This window comes from Zonotrichia albicollis, chromosome 6 (assembly GCF_047830755.1).
Source record: "Zonotrichia albicollis isolate bZonAlb1 chromosome 6, bZonAlb1.hap1, whole genome shotgun sequence".
Lineage (NCBI taxonomy): Eukaryota > Metazoa > Chordata > Aves > Passeriformes > Passerellidae > Zonotrichia > Zonotrichia albicollis.
Genome location: NC_133824.1, coordinates 34,499,076 through 34,517,287, shown reverse-complemented (window position 1 = coordinate 34,517,287; position 18,212 = coordinate 34,499,076). Strand labels below are relative to the sequence as shown.

General features: G+C 38.5%; 1 long non-coding RNA gene across 1 annotated transcript in view; it reads left to right on the top strand.

Annotated features, from left to right (window-relative positions):
* The window catches only part of LOC141729253 (uncharacterized), a 148,684-nt gene that overhangs the window by 117,107 nt on the left and 13,365 nt on the right, over window positions 1-18,212 (top strand). Inside the window, exon 3 of the long non-coding RNA XR_012580640.1 lies at window positions 16,754-16,816. This is a non-coding gene — a long non-coding RNA (uncharacterized LOC141729253). The remainder of the gene's footprint in view (window positions 1-16,753; window positions 16,817-18,212) is intronic.

Genomic DNA, 18,212 nt, shown 5'->3' with positions numbered 1-18,212 from the left:
AATCTCTTCACTCTCTTGACCAGTGACAGGACTCAAGGACAGGGCATGAGACTGAGTCAGGGGAGGTTTAGGTTGGATATCAGGAAAAAGTTCATCACCCAGATGGTAGCTGAGCACTGGAACAGGCTCCACAGGGAAGTGGTCACTGCACCAAACCTGACAGAATTCAAAAAATGTTTGGACAACTCCCTCAGGCACATGGTGTGACTCTTGGGACTGCTCTGTGCAAGGACAGGAGTTGGATTTTGATGATCCTGGTGGGTCTTTCCAACTCAGGGTGCTCTATGATTAATTGCAGCTTAAGTTAGCCATTTATTAATAACTGTAATTTGTTCTTGTAATAACTTCATACCCAGTTGTTACAGATTATGTATCAGCCCCAATATTATACACAGGAAGCTCCAAATATCATGCAAGATGAAATAGATTATATGTCCTATCACTGCATTGAAATCAGTAAGTGGCTAAAACCTGATTTTTCAATGCTAAGCAAACACTACAGACAAGGCATCAACATGAGTAACAGGCTGACAGCTTTTACTTCAGAACGAAGTATCCTGGCAACACTCACAGCCAGCTATCCATTGCTTCTTCCTTTGGATTGGGAGCTCTTTCAGTGAATTCAGGAACAAGCCTGATCCTTTGCCCATTAAGCCTTTTGCCCAGCAGACCTCAGTAGCCCTCATAAAAAACTTCTAATAACAGAACTCAGCATCACTGGTGAGGTAATGAACTGTTAAGTGCTTGGTGGATTATGTTGGTTTAAAGACTGGTGCAGAGCAGTAAAATCCCTTCCTAGAAAAAAAATTATAATTACAATAATAATTACAGTCTGTAGAACTCAGGATAATTTACAGCCCTTCATATAGTTTTAATATGTAGAAATCAAAGTACTTTATAGCAAAAAAATAATGTTTTGAAAACTGTTATTTCGTTTTCTCTAATAGCGATGCAATGCATCAGCTGAAACAGACTTTTTGGTTAAAGGCAACACAGCTGAATTCAAATTGCAATATTTAATCCATAAATAATATAAATAAATAATGCCACTGCTGTGGAATAGGGAGACATCAGAAAACATAAAACATGGGTAACTTCAAACCCAGTCAACCAAGCTGAATTTTCACTCAGAATGTGATTGCTAAGTGAGTCTGGTTAAGCATCAGGAAGTTTTATTCTTTTCTTATATTCAGTCTGTTTTGCTCTGTTGATTTTCTGCTGAAAAGAAAACAAGCAGTGTGAAGTCACAGCAAGAAAGAATGGCTTTGTGATTTTGCCAAATCCAGGATTTTCAAGACAGCTCACAAGGATGCCTAATTTCACTTCAAGGTCAAAAATAGTAAAAATTATGGAAAACAAATTGCACATCTTCTTACAACTGTGTGAGAGCTGTGTGAGAAAACTCTTACTTTGCTGATCTACATCAGCTGCTTTTCATGGCTTTTAAATATCTCCAAAAAGCACCAAAATTTCATTGAACTTCATCTAGACCTTAGATAGCCAAATTGAATCTTCTGCCTCTCTTCTGTCTTCTTTTCTATCTTCATTAACCACCATGTAAAGAATCAATTCAATCATAATCCTAATCAATAAAGAAATAATGAATTTTTAGACATGTAACTTCCTTACAAACCTCTGATCATAAATGGGAACTGGAATTCCTGCCCAAGGAAACCTTATGTTACCACTAATTAAATAGTGACCACATGCTTTAAAATCTGGTGTGGATTGCAAAGTTTACCCATTCACAATAATGTGAGCACTTGCCAAAGATTCTAAGAAAATTTGAAAACATGCCATCCTGGATGATATCTAGAAACATACAACCTTTGCAGAAAATGCTTTGTGTGACCTGTAAAGAAAAACTGTCACTGTGTACGGTTAACATGGAATTCTCAATTTTTTTCCTTAGAGGAGCAATAAGAAAGACAGTTTTCTCTTTCTCTCATTTTTTTCAGCTTCAGCGCAGGTAAATCACAGAGTTTTAGTAGATATTGCCATGGAAACCTACAACTAGTACTGTACAACTTATCTTTTTAACATATTACACTATTTGACAGGTCCTTGTTCTGTTCAGGGAGTTTAAAGGATAAAAGAAATATCTCTAGATCAGTCTGAATAGGAAATCATGTTCAGGCTTGGTTTTAAGTCAGTCAGATTCTGTTTTTCTGGACACTCACACAAAATGTATTTTTTGGTTTTGAGCCATATAACTATAACTAAGATCTTAATTTAACCCTGACATTTTATCTGCACATCTTTCAACATGTTTCAAGGAGGAAATAAGTTATTGAGTGTGGATTCTGTCTAATTTGTTATAATTTACTACCTCAAAATCTCTTCTTGGCTTCATCATTACCTTTAGTTACTGTCCACAGCTGTAAGGTTTTCCAGCCCTGGAGGGATCAGATGCAATATAAATGCAGTGCTCCACCCTCATTTCTATGAAAATAATATGCACATAGTAGTACTACACAAATAGAAAAACCTGCTGCGTCCGCAAATATGCCATGCTTCAGTCTGCTAAAACTGTATTGGGCACAGTATGAAAACTCAATTAATACTGGAAGTTACACCACCTGATGTCACCCAAGTGGCATCCAATTATTTTTTCATAACACCTTTTGTTTAATCCCAGGCTAACCTAAGAGAGTGGGGCCAGTATCCTTCCCTTTCCACCAGTCCTTTGGTAGGAAGGCAGGAATCTGTTGGCGAGTCTCTGCATGGCAACAGATTTACAGCTGTTTACCTTTTACCTTTCCCAAAGCAGTTCTGTTGCTGTGATGCAAACTAATGACTATTGATATTTGACTGTTTGATAGATTTTGCTTCATAGCAGTCTCATTCAAATTAATAATTTGCAATTTGTTTTTATATTGGGATTTTCCATTAATTTTTCCTGGGCTCTGGGTTCTTGATCTCACAAAAGAAAACACCATCTTGCTAAGAAAAAGCACCATAGGGAACACCTGTCTTACACTTCGTTACTATGGAATATGGTGGTATAATACACAAAAGGAGATCCCAAAATCCAAATACAAACCTCTCTCAACCTACCTTCCTTCCGAGTTTGACTTAACTGGATCACATTACCACAATTCTATTCATAAGTCTTTGCAGGTCATTAACTCCCAGTTATTGAAGAGAGAAAATCCAATACTGCCATCATCTCTGCCTAGGAAATGGTTTCCAGAGTACCTTTAACACTGAGTTGTCAAACAAATACCCAAAAGGGGTTTATGTCATCTTTTCCTCTAAACCGAAGCTTCTGTATAGTAGGAGAAAAAAAAAGTTTAATTGCAGAGAAATAGCAGCACTTTAGCTTCTATCGTGCTTTCAGTTAGGGTAGAATTACAGTAGCTGTTACAGTGCTGTGTTTTAGATTAGGAAGCAGATGCGGTTGATAAAACACACTAATGATTTAGTTTTTACTAAGTCATGTTTTTCATAGACTCTTGTTCCTTGTCTCATGCTCTGCCAATGAGGAGGTCTGTAAAGAGACTATGAAGAAGCACAGCTGGGACAGGTGACCCAAACTAACCAGAGGGATATTTCACACCACAAAATGTCATGGCCAGTATATAAGCTGGGGAGGGTTACCTGGAAGGGCAGTTGATCTGGTTAGAGAAACAAAAACCAACTTATTTAGACACACTAACAAAAATAATGCAATACCAATTAAGCCCAGCTAAAATCCTGGTTCTATGGGATGTGCAGTGCTTCAAGGGAAAAATAGCATTGTTTAAATATACTGTAAGTTACCTGTCTGACATGTGCAACATCTGAGCTATCTGCAATGTGTAGAATTTGTTGCATTGTTATAAAGCTCTCCCTGATTGCTCCCCTGCTGGGTTGCCATTGGTTCAGCTTTATGCAATCAATTCCTTACCAATTTATTCATCTTCTCAGGCCCTTTGATTGAAAGCTGATGCCTGTTAATAAAACCCCGTATAAAATTAAAGAAGACCCCAAGGTGCATTTCAAATCTGTGCATTTGTTCTGAAATTCTTGATAACTTACATAGATTTCTCTGTCGACTTAAAAACTTTAAAATGCTACAAAATAACTTCCTATTTTTTTTGGTAATTGATTGTTGCATGTCAAAATGTGCAATACAGCTATTGGCAAATTTGGTCCTGAGATTTTCCCCAACATATTTTACTCCCATATTCTATTTGCAAATCCTGAAGTTTTGAGAAGTTACTTCTGTACCTCTTAAAGTTTATATATTATTTATTTCCAGCATAAAATGATTGTAGGAAATTACTTTCTGCTGAATCCTTGACTCATGACTTAATATACCACTCCATGTCTTTTTTCTGTGATTTATATTTGTGGATACAATTTATATTAAATGCACACCTGTTAAATACATCCATACACCTTCACAAAGCTGTAGTACAACACCAGAACTGAGGCTGTTCACTCTTGATGATTCTAAAAACGAACAGAAAATTTCAGTCACACTCATCAGTTTTTAGCACTTCTCACTCTGATTGGTGTTACATGTGTAGGTCTACCGCAGACAAAGCATCACATAGGCAGGCACCTGCCACTGAACCTGCTACCGCAGTCATCCAAGCAGGTGGGTCCATCCATCTGGGACAGGCTGCTGCTGAGCTGTCTGCAGGCTCCATCCCACCACTTTTGCACCTGGGTCAGACTGTTGCACCTCCATCCCCCACATCAGTACTCTGATCACCCCTTCCAACTGCTGGAAGAGGAAGACAGAGGGTATGTTGTAACAGTGGCTCAGAGGAACTTGCAGGCAGACATAAATGCCCAGGAGACATACCTGTGAGTGTTCAGGCCAAAAATCTATGTGCAAAAGTGACATAGACTCTAATTTCCCAAGGTGATAACTTTGGCTCCAATTGCACTTCCAAGTGCTGTTCATTCTCCTCTTTAACCTGGCATCCCACTGAGCCACGAAGTTACCCTGACACAGCTGCTGAGGTACCTGCACTATATCAGGTCAGTAAAATCAGCTGTGAAATAATCCTCTGGGACAGCATCATAAGGATCCTTAGGATGTGGTTCCTGGAAGGCTCCCAAAAGCCTGCATGGAATGATTCCAGCCAAGGCACCACTGTTCAGGGCCCTGTACCTGGAAGGTACTATCAGGAAGAACTAATCAAGCACAAGAGCTCCTTCTAAAATTTCTAAACTGGGTTAGAGAGGGTAATTTAGCTATGAAATTGGTCCAGGAATATAGTCCCCTGGTTGCCACACCTTAGGTTTCTGTAAAGAACAAGCTTAGTGCAATTGAAAGAACATCTTTGCAGTAACACTGAGCCTAGGAATGGGGGAGAAGAGGAGGGGATTATAATTTTTTTTACTTTTGGTCAAGCTAAATGTTCAAATTGTATTTTTTTAATAATCTCATTATAAAACAGAAATCTTACGTAAACAATTTGAACAACTATGACGTGGGGAGCAATGGCTGAAGTGTTATGTATATAGTGCACATCAGACTTGGGCAACTGCTTAATTTTAATTTCCTTTCTTGTCCCTGTAGCCTGTTTTTGATTTTTACAGTAACATTTGTATTTTTTTACTGATTTTGCTAGCTTAATATTTTCTGATGACATAAGTTGTAGTTAATAAAGTGATAGTCAGAAGCTCTTGAGTAATCTACCCAAGGCATTTAGCAATAATTTGCTTGTTCTGTGACCTAATAACCATTTTACCTTCAGGGTACAATAAAACTGAAGTGCTAATTCAGTAGTGTTAAAGAAAGACTAATTATACTGAGGACACATCCTCTTCTGAGCTTAGTCATTTGTGACCTATTGTGAAGCTACCAGAGAAGAGCCAGGCACTCTCCTGTGCTGAATTATTCATGGGCTTATCTGCTTCAAAGGGCTGATGGAAGCATTGTTCATATGGTTCCACTCATCATCTGGCTACACTCAGCTCAGCACAATTTAAGAAGTATTCAAGTCATGAACATCCAGATAGGGAAACATAAATTCATATTCTATGGGATCTTCAGCTGGTTTTCAAAAAAGTCAATTTATTTCTGTATAAATGAGACACAATGTGTGAGAAAACAGTGAGAGGGAAAATCTCATGAGCAAATGTGTCAATGGCTTATCATCATAGGCTGCACTAAGATGAAATTACCTATTCAGCTAGAAAGGGAGCCCAAAATCTCCCCTAACTTCATCACCTACAAGTGTCTAAAAGTCCCTTAATTTCATGAATCATTTTTGTCATCATCACAGGAATCCAAAATATCTTCTGAAAATTGGATATATGTATTAAATAAAAGTAAAATGGATCAGCATTCAAGCAGAAAGTCTCTAAGTTGTATCAGCAGCAAAACAGGATTCCTTCACATACGGTTACATCCAGTGCACAGCAGGTCGTACTTGAGACACCAGAAGGAAATTCAGTCTCTGTGTACATTCAATTCTTGACTCAAAAGCTGACCCAGATAAGTATGGTAAAATTTTGCTTTACATTAAGGGATGTAAGTGCCCATAAAAAAAATTTCAGATGGTACCAAACAGTCATAACATAATAACACACTTAAATGCTATTTGTCTTGGATAAAGCTAAAAGCAAGAATGACAAGGAATGCTCTGTTTTATGGCACTGTGTTTAAGCCACCCAGACTCAATTATGCAACTTTATTCCCTGTGAAAATTGAAGCATAAGAAAGAAATCTTTATTCCTCTATGTATAATAAATCATTGTGTAGGGTTTTCTGTGCAAAACTAGCTAGGGTATTAAGGCCTTGGCCATGCAAAGTGATTTAAATCTAGTGAGTTGCTTCAGGTATTTATACACACTTTAATTTGAACAGGATGAAAAGTACAGGCATATGCAGGCCCTACAATCTAAACCTGTTAACACATTGCACGCAAGCAGTTTACTCATCTTGGGCATCACACTCTTTTCTTACCAGAAGCAGCCTGAAATGAGAGCCAGGCAGGAGGGATGGTCTGTTCCTCTCAAACCTCACATGCTGCCTAGAACTGCTACAATGAAGAAACCATAATTTTAACATATGCAACATATGCACAAACCTTTTTTTAAAATGTGCTATCTCAGAGAGATAAAGCTATAGAGTCAGTCTGAATAGAGCTCCAAATTGAATGGAAAGCAAAGTTTACTCTACTAGAACTGTTTTCTAGCTCAGAAAAATTAAATTTGAAATGTGGAGGCAGAGGAGGAGGACCTAGCCCCAGTGGCTGCATATGTCTGTACATATATATGTATAATATTTATATCACACTACTAGATTTACAACACATTGAGCTGATATGTTCTAAAACAACACTTATGTTTAAAAATGAGCTAAATTCTTTAGCAGATGAAATCATACAAATGCAGCTGTCTCAATGTCACCCTGCTTATATGTTCCAAATATAATCATTTGTATTTATTATTGCTCAAGGGGAAAAAAAAAAGGAAATCCCAAAAAATAAGGGACTTTTGCTGAGTGTTGATGTGGCTAAATATGCACCAATCCAGCAAATCAATACATACCAGTTGTACTTTTCACTCTGACTGAGCTCAATTGCACTTCACTGTGAAAACCTTAAAACTCTTTCTTATTCATCTGTTTGGTTGATTTTGAAATTGTCCTATTAACAGTCTCTGTTAGCCTCATAATGAAACAAGGCACTCACTAAGAAAAACAGTAGAGGGTTTCTCTATGAAATTTCAGAGCAATGGAAAGAGTGGTATTGCATAAAAGAGCTGCTTTCAAATGGTGAGGGAGGAGAGCAGGTACTTCTTTATGCACACCACTCTCATGAACAAAGGTGATTTATAGGGAGAGGAATAAAGGAGCTTGCAGCAGAAACTAAAGCAAGCAATGGAGACCTCATTGCTCATCTGGTTTTGTCCACTCTCAAGGTGGACTAAGGCCACTCCATTTAGTTACAGTCAGAGTAACAAGTCAGGGTTACATCTTTGTATTTTGATGGCACTCTTTTTCAAATAAACATCACAAACTTGAATACTACTGCATGGTATCACATACAAAGCTGAGGCTCTGCCACTGCCACAAAGGTGGGGCCCGGGAATAATAGGGGTCAAAATAGAAGTCCAGAGATACATTGTTCATGACTCAATGAGATAATAAATATCCCCTTCTTTTGAAGCATCCATGTTGGATTTTGCCAGGCACACATTTACCTGAGACTATAGGTTACATGCTGTGGTGTGTTCTTAAGTTCGTTAGTTTGCTCCCCCCATTTTCTGTATTACTTCCTGCTGCTACCCTGCCAGTTAGGTTGCTATGGAAATGAAACTGCTCCTCCCTTGGTTTCTCTTATAAAGTGAAAGTTGTTTCCTCCTTGGGGTCAGTCAATCACTCTTTTTCTCCTCCCAGGTTTTGAGAATTTTCTTTTCTCTGGGAGGTATGGTTGGCTGTAGCACCGGAGCCCCTCCTATGACTTATAACAGTTGGTTACTTTAGTATATCAGTTATGTTTCGTACCTCCAAATATGTATTTCTATTGGATAGCCGGGTTTCCCTGCCTTCTTCCCCCCTTTTCCCTTAAAACCCTCTCCTGCCCCTTGTTCGGGGCCATTTGCTGGGTGTTTCCCCTCCTTGTTGGTTCTTCTGTAATAAACCGACAGTTTACCCCCAGCAAGTGGTCGCCTCCTAATTCGTCTCTCACCGCGCTGCTCCGAGCTATCACCCAGCTCAGCCCAAGGCCAAGACGCTGAGGGGGGCTGTTTTCTGATGCGCAGGGGCCCTGGCCTTCGCCCCTCACCAGATAGCCGGATTCCAGGGCCGTTCACGCCCCCGCGCAGTTACACAGCTCTTTTATGCAATACCACTCTTTCCATTACTCTTCTTTCTCTAAAGAGCAACACAACAAGTGATCACAAGCTGCATTATGCTGCCTCAGCTCTGTAGTTCCCCCACTTAAATCAAAACTCTGTTTGTAGGAAGAAAACATGAGGGACAAAAGCCCAAGTGAGAGTAAAGACTGTCCTAATTCAAGTCTTTAAGTGCAAAATGTATTGAATATCTAGTTAGCATCAATATTCGCCCCTATTATGAAAACCAAAATTAAGATTCTTCAGGAAAATATCTATGTATAAGGATAATAATAAAGCTTCAGATCAAGAATTCTTGTGTATGGAGACAGACCCATTAGATCTACCTTGCAATCCAAAGGGTTCTGTGATTAGATATCTTCTGTAGTCTCATTTGATCTGCTTACAAATTTACATTCCTTCCATATTTTCCCTTAGATGACTGCTCTGCAGCTGGAAGCTTATCTATCCATCTGTTTCGGTACCTACAGAATTAACTTTATGGCCAGAAAGTGCCAAGCCCTGCACATTTAGTGCTAAGGTAATGGAAGGCACATTAATGCTTCCACTGTCCACACTGGATATTTGACTACTACTGCGAAAACGCTTCTGACATTTGTCTCGCTGTCTCCCACATGCTTACAATTGTGACATTCCTCCTTCCAGCACTGACCCTCTCTTTATCTGTCATGGGTACATTCAGCATGCCATTGGTTCCTCAGCTGGCTTTTTTTGTCACTGTGCTGTAGCACTTTATAGCTGGCCACTTCAGTGTCTTTGGACAATAGTCAGTCACGTCTCTAGATTGCAGATGTTTCAGTACCTGCTCTACTCCCTTATTTCTTCATCCTAATCGTTTAATTGGCATTTTGGAATAGGTTTCTATATGGTCTCTGTGTCCAGATAATGGATCTTCTTTGAGTACACTGATGAGGCCTCCCAGCCTTTCTCTGTTTCCCTGCAAGGAAACAAGGACCTGTGGGTGAGGTGGAGGGGACCCATGGTCCCTCCTGGCAGAGGGGTGCAGAGCACACTAGGAACAAGATCAGGCCATTCCATAGAGAGCATCACAGTGTAGGTAACATCTTCCTGTACCATCAAAGCCCATCTCAGCTCCCTGTATTCCTCAGTCCCCCCTGGTGCATGTGCCCTTACAGAGCATCTCTTTATGATTTTTCTGTCTCTTTTCTGTCACAGTCCTCTCACTGCATGCTCAGTCCTGCAAATGCAAAACATAAGTGAGCTCTGAGGACAAGTGAGTCGCTCTGATCATCTTTTCAGCTTCACTTCTGTGAAGAATTGAACAGCTGTATTTTGTTTGCTTTGTTAGAAGATTATATTTTTCCAAATATAGGAAATTTTTCATGAATGAAAACTTGTGAAAAGCTGCGGATGCATAAAAATTTGTTGTTCTTGACAATATATAGAAAATAGAAACCACATCGAATAACTCAGCTGACCAGTCAGGCAAAGGAGATTGTTAGCTCTCTGTGGTGATTACTCTAAGGAATGGTTGTTATGAGCAACCTAAGCAGTTCACCAAGTTATGTCCATCAAGACAATGCCTCCTCCAAAAAAACAGCTGAAATAAAAGCTCTAAAAGTCAATCAGTGAAGAAAAAATATCTGGCTATCTGCAATTAAAAAAAAAACAAAACCAAAAAATCTCACATGTACATTTCATTCTTAGGCAGGCCGATCTTCCCTGACTGGAACATTCTGCCAGCCAAGCATGTTCGAAACAGAGCAAATGGTCTTCATTCCTTGAGCCTTGACTTGCTGATTTAAGCTGCAGCTAAGAAGGCATTTCTAAAAATAATGCAAATAAACAAGCATTAGTATTATTATTATTATAATTATTGCTACTATTGTTGTTGGTGTTGCTGTTATAATCACCATTATTATCATTATTGTCACTATATAACAGAAATATCATTGCTATTAAACAAACTGCTATTTATTTCTATCTCCATAGTTTTTAAGAGCTACAGGCATGGATTAGCACTACACTGTACCAGATTTAGCCAGTCAAGCAAAGTGCACAGGGATAACCTCCTACTTTATGGTCCTATTTACACCTGTGCCCAGCTCTGCAGGAGAGGGATGTAGGGGGGATGTCTGACTTTCACACTTGATTCCCTGAAGAAACAATAGTTTTGTATTTGACCTAAAAATCAAAGGGATGGTAAATAATAGTGAATGGATCACGAATGATTTTCACATGAAAATCTCACTGTAAATACTTCCCAGTGATGAAGAGACCAGTATTTCAAAATGTCTGCTCTGACAACACTTAATAAATTACAAAATGGCTGAACTACCTAAAGCTGCCAGTACCAACCTGTGTGCTTACAGGAGAAAATGTTTTATTGCCAGACAAATGCATATGTTGTTGTATTTATGCAAGAGACCACAGCACCTTGTGAGAAGTAAATCACCCATGTCTATACCAGTCCTTTCTCCATCTTCCCTGAAAAGAAATCAGGGCACCAGGTGCTGTGTCAGCCTCTGCTAAACTAAGTGTTTGGGGTTACCCAGCACCAAAGTTAAGCAGAATGATTCATATGAGAAAACTGTGATGATGAAGCCTTTTCCAAGAGGTCCTTCATCTTATGCCATCAGCTGTACTCTAGGCCCAAGTATAAGACTTTCCCTGTGGTCTGAGGTTTCACCGTGAAACAAGGGCTGTCACTCACATACCTCCTGGCAGATTATATTTTCACTGCTGGTGATTGCCTGTCAAACTGCTGAATTAACAAAGCTGCCAGTGAAACCTCCTTCAATTTCCTTGTGATTGCAGTGATGCTTCCTGTTGCAAATGCCACACTCTTAAAATGTGAGCTTTGATGTCCCTATTTCCTGAATTTACCTTAGCCATTCTGCCCAATTTTACACTTAAGGACGTGAGAAAATGAAGCAGTTGGCCACATGACATGCTGTGATGCAGACCTATGGTTAGTAATACACTAAACTTCAAAGTCCCTCACACTTACTTCAGACTTAGGCATACATTTGGATAGTTTCTGAAGAAAAGCTTACTAACTCCTGTAAATTGTGAATCTGTCTTAGAAATATAGACTGATATAGTAGTTCAGGTTCAAAGGGATCTCTGGAGCTCTCCAGTCCAACCAACTGCTCAGAGCAGGGTTGTGCTCAGACAGCTCTTGAAAAGCTCAAGAATTTTCCTCATATTACATATTCATATGCAATTCTGCTGCTACTATGAGGCTGCATATTGACAGCATGTGGCAAAGATCTATAGCCAAAGAAATTGAGAGTATCAATCAATAAAGATAGAACATTATTCTTCTCATCCTGAATCCTGTCACAACATGGGACAGTTAATGAGCATAGCCAGAAACACACAGCATATTCTTGTTATCAAGATCAGGAAAATAATTAGGAATTGGGAAAATTATGACTGTCATGAAAAGAGTGGTTTAGGTCACTTAGAGAATCATCATCAAAGATATTTACAAAAGCAGGTTTAATACAAATTTAAGAAAGTGTGACAAAGTTTGATGGCAAGATTCACTCTATTGCTACAACGTGGATGAAACATACAAAGGAAAAAATATTACAGTCAATTCTGAATGGTTTACACAGAGACTATAGATGCTAAAGGGTAAGGACACAAAGAGGTAAGGGAGACCCTCCCATTGAGGCACAAGGGTCAGAGTTGGCCCCCTTACTTTCCAAACTCCTATTCAAGATTAGGTGTGGCTAGGCCCAATCCTAGTCTCAGACTTGGACAATGGCATATATTGAAAGGATTTAGCAGCACTTTATCATTTACTTTGATGTTTATAAAATCTTTCAATAGAATTTACTACAGTTTCAACAGGGACTTAACTATAGTTTAAGACAGCAACATACAGTATATGTTGCACAGGGAGCCTAAATTGATTCACACACAAACACCCAAAGACACAAAGATGTTCATATGTAAACGTACTAAGGCATAAAAGTTAAAAGTTCCCCTCAGGTTCAGAGAAGTACTCATGTTGAATGCCTTTGAATTTCTCAATATTCAAGGGTTGAGCCTCAAGGAGTGGGTATCAGCCCAGACCCCACCATTAGCTTTTGGGTAGTTCTGAGTATTGCAAAATTGAGAGTTTGCAAGCTCTTAGAGGCTTCCCACTCAGACAGAGATGCTGGCACAGAGAACTCAATGGACCTAACTTAGGACCACAACAGACCTTTATAGGATCACAAGATCATTGACTTTAGTCAACCTCCATCCTGGCCATAATTCAAGACGGTAACTACTGTAGATTTTTCAAAGTCCAGTAACAGTGGTATTATTCCTCTTGTTCTATGATTAAGTCAAATAATGTTCTAAGGCTCTCTGCGGGTGACTGAATATCTCTTGTCCCCCTCCTTAGCTGGGCAACCAAAGTTCCTGGTATGGACAGTGCTGCTCCTACCTTGGTCATACAAGATTTTCTGATAAGCTTAAGGAAAACTTCAGGAACCATCACTTCATGGCCCCAAGATATCCCTGAGTCTCACTTGCCTCTAATACATCATCATCCTGACACTTTATTACTTCATGTTTTAAGCCATGTTTTAATGCTTATTGTGTTCATAGCCTTAAAGTACTATGGAAATGCATTACTACTGATAAACCCTGGGGCAAAGACAGATTTCATCATAAAATAAAAACAGAGCCATAACATCAAGAAAAATCTGAAAGAAAGCACAGAGGGAAACAGATATCTTCTACCTTAGTACCTCGCCTCTCTTTATTTTCAAGTCACAGAAGTTAGGAGGTGTGTACTTGACCCCACCTTATAGAATATGCACTAGCAACAAAATAATTTCTTTATTAAATTATGAGAATTTATGCTTCTTTACAGAATGCTTCAATAATGTACACCACCAGCTCAGAGACTGTGACCAGGATACATAACGCACTCCTCTTTCATCTTTACAATAACTTTAAGGTTCTTCCCTGAAGCTCTTAATAAAGTAGAACAGGCTCATATGGCTAATTTCTTTAGCATTTGTCAGTGGATGTTTATTTATGGGAGGCAGCTGTCACACTCAAAACATACTAGGCATTTCCTCCACAACAGAGAAACAGCCAGTGTGTACAGAAAAACCTGCCTTTCTCTTTCATCTGTGTTCAGACCCTTAGGCAAGCAGTCAGCCTGATATGCATCCTACATAACAACTGGGCAGCAGTTCGTGTTCAGCTAGCAACTAGTGATAAGGTACAGAGGTGAAATCACCTACTTGACTCAAGAACGTCTACCTATAAAAAGACATTTAATTTCATTCTTTACAGTGGTCCTGCTGGACATTTTCATTTTCAACTTTGGTTTTTATGATGTCTGTCATCCTAAAAGATCTCCAAAGACACACCCAGCCGCATAATTAGCTTCATCTTGGTAGGCAGCTCTTAAATGACACGTACAAGTTACATGACTGCTCAAGGCAGTGAGTGGTATCTTGTAATAATTTCTACTAGAATTTGATCAAGCAGTTATATTTTTCTTCAAAAGTTTAGATATTCTCTTTCTAGTGTCTTCAAAATGAGCTTTACCTGTTGCCTGATTAGCAGAGGAACCCATCAAACTCCTTCTGACTTTAACAGGTTTGGTATAGATCCCAGAAGGAGAGCAAACATGGATGTGAGTCTTCTTACTAATGTATATTTCTTTAACCCAGTAAAAGAGTTTATGGGACAAAAATGAATTGTGTTCAGTTTTTCTGAAACCATACAGACTTAGCTTGCAGGAGAGTCCAGGTTCTGTGTGGATCTCAATTCAAGGAGCCCAGTGACTCTCCAGCCCAGTGGATCAGACAGCAGAGAGTGCCCAAGGGATAGCTGCTAGGTTCCTGTTTGCTACATAACTGGGTCTCCTATCCTATTATTTGTCTGGTTGATTCCTGTGTGTTCAAATTTATATTACTGCTTCTGATGTAGCATCTTGTCATCATAACACAGTACCCAAGCATTTTACCCATGTAATATCTTCTGATTGCAAGTACCTATGTACTTTATGTGTTTGCTAACACCATATAGATAAGATTGAGCTGTTTCTAAAAATCACAGCTAGTCCTGTATACAGATTTATTTGAGTAAACACTGGGTACCAGCACAGTGAGATATCAAAAATAGAAAGGATTTGAGTGTTGCTAAAACTTATTCCATGTTGCATTTTTTAGACTTGAATTTTTATACTGATGGCATTTTCCAACATTATTTAAATGCCATGATGAATATTCATTGTACACAAATCAAGTTTGCCATCATTTCCATTTGGTTTCTAACATCAATATGTAGCATTTTGCTGATTCTGCAGACTGAAACCATTTCTTTCTCTTTATTTTTGATAATCATGCAGGACTTAGATGTTTGTGAGGAAGCTGGCACATAGATCATTAATAATACCGCTTTACTCAAAAAGTTGAGTTTTTCTGGTTAGTAGCATGCAGGCAGCCTTGAAGATTTAGGACTTAGTTTTAAACCAAAACATTTTTTGTATTTGTCAGATGATGAGATTTAATTTAGAAATACAGAAAGGCAATACATCTAGACCTCTAGGACATTTTATCACATTTTTCAGAAATGTATGGTGAAAGATAATATTTTCCAAGCATCTGATGTGTCATAATATTTCTCATTTTACTGACATAAACAAATGGCAAATATTTTACTGTTTAGAAAAGTATTAGACCTGAGCATCCCTAGAAACTTTTTCTTCATTCAATTTAAGCAGATTTCCTACACTCAGAATATCATTCACAGGTTCTGAGTTGCAATTCCCAAAACAGTAAGAAATGCAGAGCCAGAAATACCAAATGTTTCACTGTGAACCCACAGGTCACGGGCTTGCACTCAAGAGACTCAAAAGTCTAATTTTTCTATTCTGTTAGGGAGTATGAGGAAAAGGAGTCAGTCTGCAACAGGAGCCACAAGACTTTGCAATATGGTCCCCAAAACATGGATGATTGTGTTAGGAACATAATTATTTTCTTAAAGGTTATAGTAATTACATCTCTAATTTTGTTTGAACACAGATTAATTCACTCTGCTAAGATCTATGAGAAGAGAGACTTCCCCAGAGTCCATTAAGAACTGTTGGAAGAATTTTAATTTCAAAAAAGGTTATGCAGAAACATTTCTTCCTACAGAATGAATAAAATAATGACAAGTTACTAGAAATTTCCATGCTCATGTAGAAGGATAACAATTGTGTGCCCCATGAGAGTCACTTTGGTGAGCGTAAGTGCAAAAAAGATACAAGTTTTTCTAAGCAGGTTTTACTGGATTCATGGAAAGCCAAAAATAGCAGTCTCAAACAGCCTAATGAAAAAGATGGACATACTAAAAAAGATGAAAGAGTATTTTCATGAGCAGCACAACCCAAAAGCACACACTTGAGAAATTAAAATGATAATTCATATTAGGCAGTCCCATCTTTTAACTGACTATAATCCATAATTATCAGTTTTCTCCGTATTTCAGTAAATCAGGTTAAATATTTCACCACAGATACACCTGACTCTCTACACATTCATATAGGAATGAAGTCTCTAACATTTGCCCATGAAAAGTAAGAAGAATTTTTTTTTAAACCAGTATTCTTTCAAGTGACATAGTTAACCCTTAACCCTTACTTAGAAAGTACACAGTAGTGTACTTTTTAAGCCTTTTCACAGGGACAGAAAATACTGTAAGGAGAAAAAACTAGTCAGCAAGCCTTTCATTTCTTAAATTGAATTAATGTTTTACTTTCTTAAATGAATCTAAGAAATCCCCTGAAAGAGAAACCAGACACTTTGACAGTATATTTTTTAAGACCTGAGCTATTTCATTTGAGGACCACTGTGTACACATTGAAGAGCAAAAGGATTTCCAAAAACTTGTACAGAACATTAGCTTGTCATGGGTGACATGAGAGAAATTTCATCTGTTGATTTGTTTAGTTATTTGCTTTCTCCTTGTGCTTTTTCTCTAGGTGTCCTGATAGAACAATGACCACACAAAGCTATTCTTCTTCTGGACAGGGGAAGAACGACAGGTAGATCTTTTCTATAATATGAAGAAAAAGGTTTCCCTCTGCAGTGACAAATACCTTCCTTCCCCCTTTTAAAAAAGAGTTGACTGAGATAGAATCCCTCCCTGCACAAGATTGTATAAAAAGAAATCGTTATTTCTAAAGTATTTCTACTGTGTTTCAAGTAGTTCTGCAGGTGCGCAAGAAACAAAAAAGATGCTCGATCTTTTAATATCCATATTCTAATTGGATAGCTAATTTGCAACACTGGAGTTGCATAAAACATGTATCAACAAAACAGCAATTAACCTTTAGTCCTCGGCATTTTTTCTTCTATCCAACATGGGTCAGTTACCATAGAGATTATACCTACAAGATCTGCAGATGTGACTCAAAACCAGCTAGAGTATTCATCTCAGCCACATCTCAGTATGGCACCAGGATAATTAAAAATCTGCTAAAAGAGAAATGAAAGTGCATCCGAAACACTAAGGGGGAAAAAAAATTAAAAGGAAAACTGCATGGGGGAGAAAAGGACTTTGAAACACTGGCCAGAAAAAGTGTCCTTTCATCAAGACAAGATGTCCTGGCCAGACCTCAGTCTCTCCTTGAAGTCAATGCACTGTGAACTTTTAGTGCCTCAAGTGATTCAGAGCTCAGCACAGAGCAGGGCCTGCACTATCCACCAGCTCAACTCAAAATGTTTGGTTCCTTAGAGCTGAACCACACACCAAGGCCAAAAACTTATTCCATGCAGCAATTATTTTCAACTGCCCATGGGCAGACCTCTCTGTAATGGTCCAGGGAGTACACTGAAACCCTAAATTAATTGTTCTAGTCAATGCCTTATGAAGAAAACATTAAAATTGGCAAGAATAAGCATCTTGTTCTGATGGGACTTTCTCAAGGGCTTTCCTGCAGTTTCCATAAAAGCCGGAAAAAGAGCAAAACCATTGTTTAAGGAATGAAAGAGTAAAAACATTTCAGGTTTTGATTATCCTCCTAGCTTTATGTAGGATTGCATTTTGGTTACCCTTCCAAAATTACCTATAGAAGCATTCATATGATACATTTGCCAGAGAATTTGTATAACACCTTCAAATAGAATAGCTTTTTGCACAGTTTCCTCTAGGCATCATCTGAGAGGCTTTGTTAAATTCCTTTCTGCAATGTATTCAAAAGGAAATTTGTCTGCACAGTGTTCACCATTATGGCGTGGATATTTCACTGAGATAAGAAACATGGGCCTCAGAAAGAGAGAAAAGTGCACAAAGTGCTTGGAAAACACACATGGTCTTTTCCTCTGCATCAGAAAGGAAATTAATAGTGTCTGTGTCCCACAGGCTGGATCATGTAGTGCATTTCCACAATTTTATTAGAATCATCATGAAGTTCATGCAGCATCATTCAGGTTAATGCA